Genomic DNA, 7,720 nt, shown 5'->3' with positions numbered 1-7,720 from the left:
ACTCAGATTTCACCGATTCCCAGTCCAGTGCTCTATCCACTGCCCACCCAGCTGCCCTATCCAAGATCTATAAAGAATTAATAGGTAAGAATAACCATCCTTCCTCCATAGGTAAGAGGTCAGAGCTTAAGAATATCAAAAGAAGAAATGCAAATCTTCAATTAACAAGCATTTATTAATAACCTATTATATGACAGGTACTAGGGATATAAATTTAAAAATGAAATAGTCTATTCAAGGAACTCACATTCTGCAATAATATAAAAGAATACTCCCTATCACTAATAATAAGAGAAATGCAAATTAAAACAACTCAGATTTTCCTCTCTATGCCCATTATATTGGCAAAGATGACAGATGAAAATGCTATATTCTGAAGGGGTGTGAGAAAATAAATTCAATTTTGGTAGAATTGTGAATTGCTTTCTATAAAATAATTTGGAATATTAGAAAAGTCACTAAAGGAAAAAAAATTTATAGCAAATATCCCAGACAAAAGCCTCATTTCTCAAATATATAGAGAACTGAGCCAAATTTATAAGAATACAAAATACCCTCCAATTGATAAATGGTCAAAGGATATGAACAGGCAGTTCTAAGATGAAGAAATTTATAGTCATATAAGGAAATGCTCCAAATCACTTTTGATTAGAGAAATGTAAATTAAAACAACTCTGTAATACCACCTCATACCTATAAAAGAGGCTAATACGACTAAAAAGAAATATGATAAATGTTGGAAGGGATGTGGGGGAATTGCGACACTAAGGCGCTGTTGGTAGAACTGTTGACTGATATAGAAAGCAATATGAAACCATGCCCAAAGGGCCATAAAACTATGCATACCCATTGACCCAGCAATATTACTGTTGGGTCTGTATCCCAAAGAGATCAGAATAGAGGAAAAGAACCTATTTATACAAAAATATTCTTAGCAGCACTTTTTGTAGTGAGAAAATGAGGGATTCCCCATCAATTGGGAAATGGCTGAAAAAGCCGTTGTAATGAAAGACTATTGTGTCAGAAGAAATGATGAACAGGATGAGTTCAGAAAAACCTGGAGAGCCTTATATAAAGTGAAGTAAGCAGAACCAGGAGAATGAGTAATAGAAATATTGTATGATGTTCAAGTGTGAAGGACTAAACTATTATCAGCAAAACAAGGTCCTAAGATAACCTCAAGGGACTCCCAATAAAAAAATTGCTATCCACAGCGAAAGAAGGAACTGTTGGAATCTGATTGCAGATCAAAGCAGGGCATCTTTCACTTTATTTCCTTTATGAGTTCCTAATTGTATATTTATCTTCTACCATGACATGAGGAATATGGAAATATGCATTTTAAGAGACTATTTAATGATGGAGGCGGGGGAGGGAGAGGAAGTGAATCTGAATTGTAAAATGTCAGAAAATGATTGTAATCTGTGTAATTGAAAAAATAATAAATTTAATAAAAAAAAAAAAAAAAGAAAGGAAAAAAAGTCACTGAACTCTGATGCAACAGTACCACTGCTGGGCTTATGCATAGCCCAAAAGGTCAAAGACAGAGGCAAGGACCCCACATGTACAAAAAATATTGATAGGAACTCTTTGTGTTGAAGCAAAGATCCAGGAACAAAGTGGTCTTCTCTCATCCGCTGGGGAATTAGTTGAACAAACCGTAATATGTGAATGCAGTGGAATATCGCTGTTTTAGAAGAAATGATGAACATGACAAATTTAAAGAAACTTGTAAGAACTGATAGAGAGGAAACACCTCTACGACAACCATGAAACTAAAACAACGACGAAAGACCTAAGAATTGTGATCCGTGCAGTGACTAGTGCTAACTTCTGAGCACTTGGAAGCTCCAGTCTCTTAGCTGAGAGGTGGCAGACTATAGAGGAAGCTGTGCAGTGAGACACGGCCAAATGATTTTGTTTGTTTCGCTTCATGGTGTTATTCTGAGGGTAGTAATACTATTAAGAGGAGGAGTCACTGGGAACTGACAGCTACATAAAATTTTGTAAAAGCACCACTAAGGGGCAGCCAGGTGTCTCTGGATAGAGTTAAGGCCTGGAGACAGGAGGTCCTGGGTTCAAATTTGACCTCAGACACTTCTTAGCTGTGTGACCCTGGGCAAGACCCTGAACCCCCATTGCCTACCCTTACCAATCTTCTGCCTTGGAACTAATATTAAGTATCAATTCTAAGACAGAAGGAAAGATTTTAGGTGGGGAAAAGCGCCAAGAAACCTTTTTTAAAAATTATGTGGATATCACCCACATCCAGAAAAAGAACTGTGGGAACAGAAATGCAGATGAAAAACATATGATAAATCACATGGTTTGATGGGGATATGATTTGGTTTTTTTAAAAAACCCTCACCTTCCATCTTAGAATCAATACTATGTATTGGCTCCAAGGCAGAAGGGTGGTAAGGGTGGGCAATGGGGGTCAAGTGACTTGCCCAGGGTCACACAGCTGGGAAGTGGCTGAGGCCGGGTTTGAACCTAGGACCTCCTATCTCTAGGTCTGACTCTTACTCCACTGAGCTACCCAGCTGCCCCCTATGGTTGGGGTTTTGATGTTAAAAATTTACTCTACTGCAAATATGAATAAAATGGAAATAGGTTTTGAACAATGATACATGTATATACAGTGGAATTGCTTGTCAGCTCTGAGAGGGGGGGAGGGAAGAAGAGTGGGGAAAATCATAAATCATGTAACCATAGGAAAAAAAAAATCCTAAATAAATAATTAAATAAAAGATTATGTGTGGGGCAACTGGGTAGCTCAGTGGAGTGAGAGTCAGGCCTAGAGACAGGAGGTCCTAGGTTCAAACCCAGCCTCAGCCACTTCCCAGCTGTGTGACCCTGGGCAAGTCACTTGACCCCCATTGCCCACCCTTACCAATCTTCCACCTATGAGACAATACACCGAAGTACAAGGGTTTAAAAAAAAAAAAAAAGATTATGTGGATATCATGAAACCAGCTAGCCTAGTTTTCCAATGATAATTCTCTAAATATATCTTTTACACTAATTTGTGCAATTGGTAATGTATTAGAACCTATTTATTCTACTGACCAATTATCTCTATTGTCCTTTGAGTGTTCCATAGTTTGACCTAGCAATACCACTTCTGGGTCTGTCTCCCAAAGAAATCAGAGATGGAAGGGGGCAGCTGGGTGACTCAGTGGATTAAGAGTCAGGACTAGAGATGGGAGGTCCTGAGTTCAAATTTGACCTCAGATACTTCCCAGCAGTGTGACCCTGGGCAAGTCACTTAACCCCCACTGCCTAACCCTTACTACTCTTCTGCCTTGGAACCAATACAGAGGGTAAGGGTTTAAAAAAAAAGAAAGAAAGAAGAGCTAGAGGAAAGGACCTACTTGTACAAAAATAGTTTTAAATATTAAATATTTTCACAAAAAGCGAGAAAAGATCCTTGCCCTCACTCAGTTTGTGGTGCTTAGGACAACAGGACATATACAAAAATGTAAAGGGAACCCCTTTCTCCCAAGACTGTGAACTTTCTGCTCATCTGAGCCAGCCCATTAACGACCAGGAACTCAGGGTCATGGTCTGGGTCAGAGAGACTTTGATTGGTTCCTGAGATGTGGTAGACCAGTGCAGAGAGAAAGGACATGATGTGGAGAAGGAAGACTATAAAAATGAGACTGCAGAGGAGGATAGAGCTTTTCTCTGGAGATTTTTGGCTGGGAGCTTGTCTGTGATTCAGTGTTGGTGGCTGGGGCAGAAGACACTCTTGTGGGCTGGTAAGATTAGGGTGGCAGGCTAGGAGATATTTTTTCTATTTCCTTCCCTCCTTATTTTTTTCTTATATATTAAAATTAAATTGTTAAAAGCTACTATCCTCGTGACTTAGGAGTTAATTATTTTTATAAATGATGACCACAATAATCTTATTTTATTTTTTAAATTTCTTTATTTTATTTTATTTTTTAAACCCTTACCTTCTGTCTTGGAGCCAATAAGGCAGAAGAGTGGTAAGGGAGGCAATGGGGGTTAAGTGACTTGCCCAGGGTCACACAGCTGGGAAGTGTCTGAGGCCAGATTTGAACCCAGGACCTCCCATCTCTAGGCCTGGCTCTCAATCCACTGAGCTACCCAGCTGCCCCCCTTTTTTTAACTAATATTATATTTCCAAACAAATTTCCAAATATTACATTTAGCATATTACATTTGGTTTATTAAATTAAATTTTCAATATTATAAAAATAACTGGGCAACTAGATGGCCAGGCCTTGAGTCAAGAAGTTCAACTCTGGCCTCAGATACACTCTGGGCAAGTCAGTTAAGTCTGTTTGCCTCAGTTTTCTCATCTGTAAAATGAGCTGGAGAAGGAAATAGCAAACCACTTCAGTATCTTTATGCAAGAAACTCCAAATGGGATCACAAAGAGTTGGACACAACTGCAATGACTGATTAGTAAGAACAAATAACTGTAATACAAACTATATATTAAGTGCCTAAAGGAAGGTAACAGCACATTGCTTTAGTTGTGTAATCCTAGATAAATTATTTAAATTCTTTAGGTCCAAATTTCCTCATCTGTAAAATGGTGACTAAAAAGACTTGCACTACCTACCTCATGAGTTTCCTGTGAAGAAAGTGCATTGTAAAAATGTGGGGAAAAAAGCGGGGAAAAATACTTCATAAATCTTGCTATCATTATTCCAAGGGAAAATTTAATTTCCTAAAGAAAGTGAGGGATATCTTTCAAATTAATGACTGAGTTAGGCTCAGAACCCAGGTCCTCTGCCTCTTAGCCATTAGGAGTTTTAATACTCCACTGTGGAAAAACAACACAGAACAGCTCAGAAACTTTTAAATTGAGTATTGACCCTAGAGAGGAAATGGGAGCCTGCAACATTTCATATGTGGTCAAAGTCAATGTCACCATTGGTTTTGCTTAATTATTTTCTTCTTTGTTACAAGAAAAAGATAATAAGGTGGTTGGAGAGAGGGGGCATAGTTAGAAATGACTGACATTTAAAAAGCATCAATAAAAAATTTTAAATTTTGTTTAATATTTCACTGTCTACTTTGAGATGTTAACCCATCCCTGCCTCATTTTGTGTTGTTCCTGTCCATGCCCTTCCATAGGTCTTCCACAGAGTACTAATTTGCCCAATACAATGGAGGTTTTCCTTGAAATCATTTAATATTTTAAGGATATCAGACATTTGCTAATCCTTGCTCTCACTGTATGACTTCAATTAATAAATTATTAAATACCTACTAGCTGCAAGGCATTTGTCAGGTGCTGTGAATACAAGACAAAAATGCAAATTCATGAATTCAAGGAGCTTATGTTCTATTGGGGGTATTCAATATGTATACAGATAAATATAAAATATATACACAGAAGACAGAAAGTAATTTTTGGGGTGGGAGTGGAGATCTGGAAAATGGGAACTATTTGATCTAATGTAGGAATTAATTAGCATATGAGGTGGGTTTTGAGAGGAGCTAGAGATTTCAACAAGCAGAAGAAAAGAGGGAGAGAATTCTAGGCAAGGGATATAGCCTGTGCAAAGGCATGGAGATGGGAGATGGAGTATCATGTTGTAAGGACTAGCAAGTGGGCCAGTTTGACTGCAGTACAAGTGGGCCATTTTGACTGCAATACAGGCAGTGGAATATGAAATCAGATTAGAAAGTTAGACTGGAGCTAAATTATAAAAAATTTTAAGACCAAGCAGAGGAGTTTGTATTTTATCCTGGAGGTAATAGGGAATCACTGAAGTTTCTTGAGCAGGTGAGTATCAGTTTGGTAGAGAATGAATTGGAGAGGGGAGAGAGTAAAAAAGAAAAAGATGTCAATTAGGAGAATATGAGGTGATGAGAGTCTGAATCTGTGTGAGAGAGGAGGAATCCAGGAGCCTAGGCAAATAATTAGATATGGGGGGGGGGGAGGGGAAGGGGGAAGTGAAGGGACAGGGTAACCAGAAGGTGGAAGGTGCTGTCTTCAGTAGACTAATGGGGTCCCTTGAGAGAAAGACTTCAGTCGAATTAAATGACTTTGTCCAATTTTGTGCTAAATTTTTGTTGATATTTTGTTTCGACTTCTTTATTGCCAAACTTACCCTGTCCCCCTCCCCAAGCAGCATTCTCTTTTGAAAAAGAATAAGAAAGAAAAAATGATTCAGCAAAACCAAACACATAAAAACACATTGACAGTATATTCAACATTCCACACTCACATTCCTCTCCTTCTGCAAAAAAAGAGAGAGAAAAGAATTTTCTGGTTTTTTTTGGTTGTTAAAAAAAATCCAATTGTTGAATTCATTCATCTTATCTTCCCCATAGAGTCCTTCCTATGGATGCATTAAAACCAAGAGAAACAACCAATCCCTTAATTTTCTTAATAATTTACTATCTTAAAAAAAAAGTTTGCAGTAGACTCTGGGCCTCAGTTTCCTTATCTGCAAAATTAGGGGATTGGACAAGATCATTTTTAAGGTACCCCAGAGTCCTTGAATTTATGATCTAATTTTCTATTTAATTGAAGTAATCTATCTTCTACCCAGCCAATGCAAAGAAAAAACTACATTTCCCAAAACCCCTTGCAACAGGGGCTTCAGCTCAGCCCAGTTAAAAAGCCATATCTGAGCATTTAACTTGGCAAGCTTTTGGTTATTTCTGGATCCATCGGAACCCCGCTCCCGGTCCTGCCATGGGCTTTAAAGGGGAGTCATTTTCAAAGCGGAGGGCACCGGGACACGTGTGGCTCTGGACCCTGTCCGCCTTGGCCGAGCTCTCCGCTGCCCCGGGGAACTCGGGAGAGAGGGGAACGCCGAGGGTCTACTCGCCCATAACCCGTAAGGTGGGGCTCGGTGGGGAGGCGCTTATGGATGGACGGATGGATGGATGGGCCGGCGGGTGACGGCAGGGGATGGCGGGGGCTTTGCAAAATTTCTTGCAGTTTACCCGCGCGCGCCTCTTTTCCCCTTCCTCCGCCTCCTGCCCGCCCGCCAGCCAGCCACCCAGCACTCTGCCTCTGGCTTCCCGGGCGTCCGCCTCGCGCACGCTCGCGCGCCAGCCCTAGGGAGGGAGGGAACGAGGGAGGCGGCCGTCCGGAGTTGGCGCGAGATAGGAAAGTCCTCTAGTGTCTGCAGCGGCGGCGGCGTGTCCTGCTCTTTCTCGCCGGCTGCCCGAGCTGTTCTCGCGCCCGGCAGACTTGAAGGAGGGGTGCCCCGGGCCCCCGACTTTCTCGCCCCTCCTCTCTCTCCTCCCGCCGGCAATTGCATTCTCTAGCCGGGGTCTTCCTGCGGCTGTAGCCGGCGAGCTCCGGGGCAGGGCAGGGTAGGACTGGGCAGGGCTCGGCTAGGCGGGCTGCTGCGCTCCCCTTCCCCCTCTTTTTCCTAATTTCCCCCCTTTAGATCCTTTTCTTACCCTCTTTACCTCTTGCCCCTATCCCCTTCGGCCCCCCCGTTTCCACTTATTTCATTCTTTCCTCCTTCCCCCCAATTTCCCCTTTTCCTCTTCTGCCCCGAATTTCCCCTTCTTTGCCTCATCTTCCCCCCATTTCCCCTTCTTTCTCGTCTCCCCATTTCCCTTCTCTCTTCACCCCATTTCCTCTTTCCCTCCTTTTTTAACCTCATTTTCCCCGTCTTTCCCTCCCCTTTCTCTTTCCACCCAGTCTTTCCCTCCGTTTTCCCTTTCCCGTTCTCTTCTCTCATCTCCTCTCCCCCCTTCTTTGCAGTCCTGC

This window comes from Gracilinanus agilis, chromosome 2, assembly GCF_016433145.1.
Source record: "Gracilinanus agilis isolate LMUSP501 chromosome 2, AgileGrace, whole genome shotgun sequence".
Classification (NCBI taxonomy): domain Eukaryota; kingdom Metazoa; phylum Chordata; class Mammalia; order Didelphimorphia; family Didelphidae; genus Gracilinanus; species Gracilinanus agilis.
Note: the sequence above shows the minus strand (reverse complement) of the source record.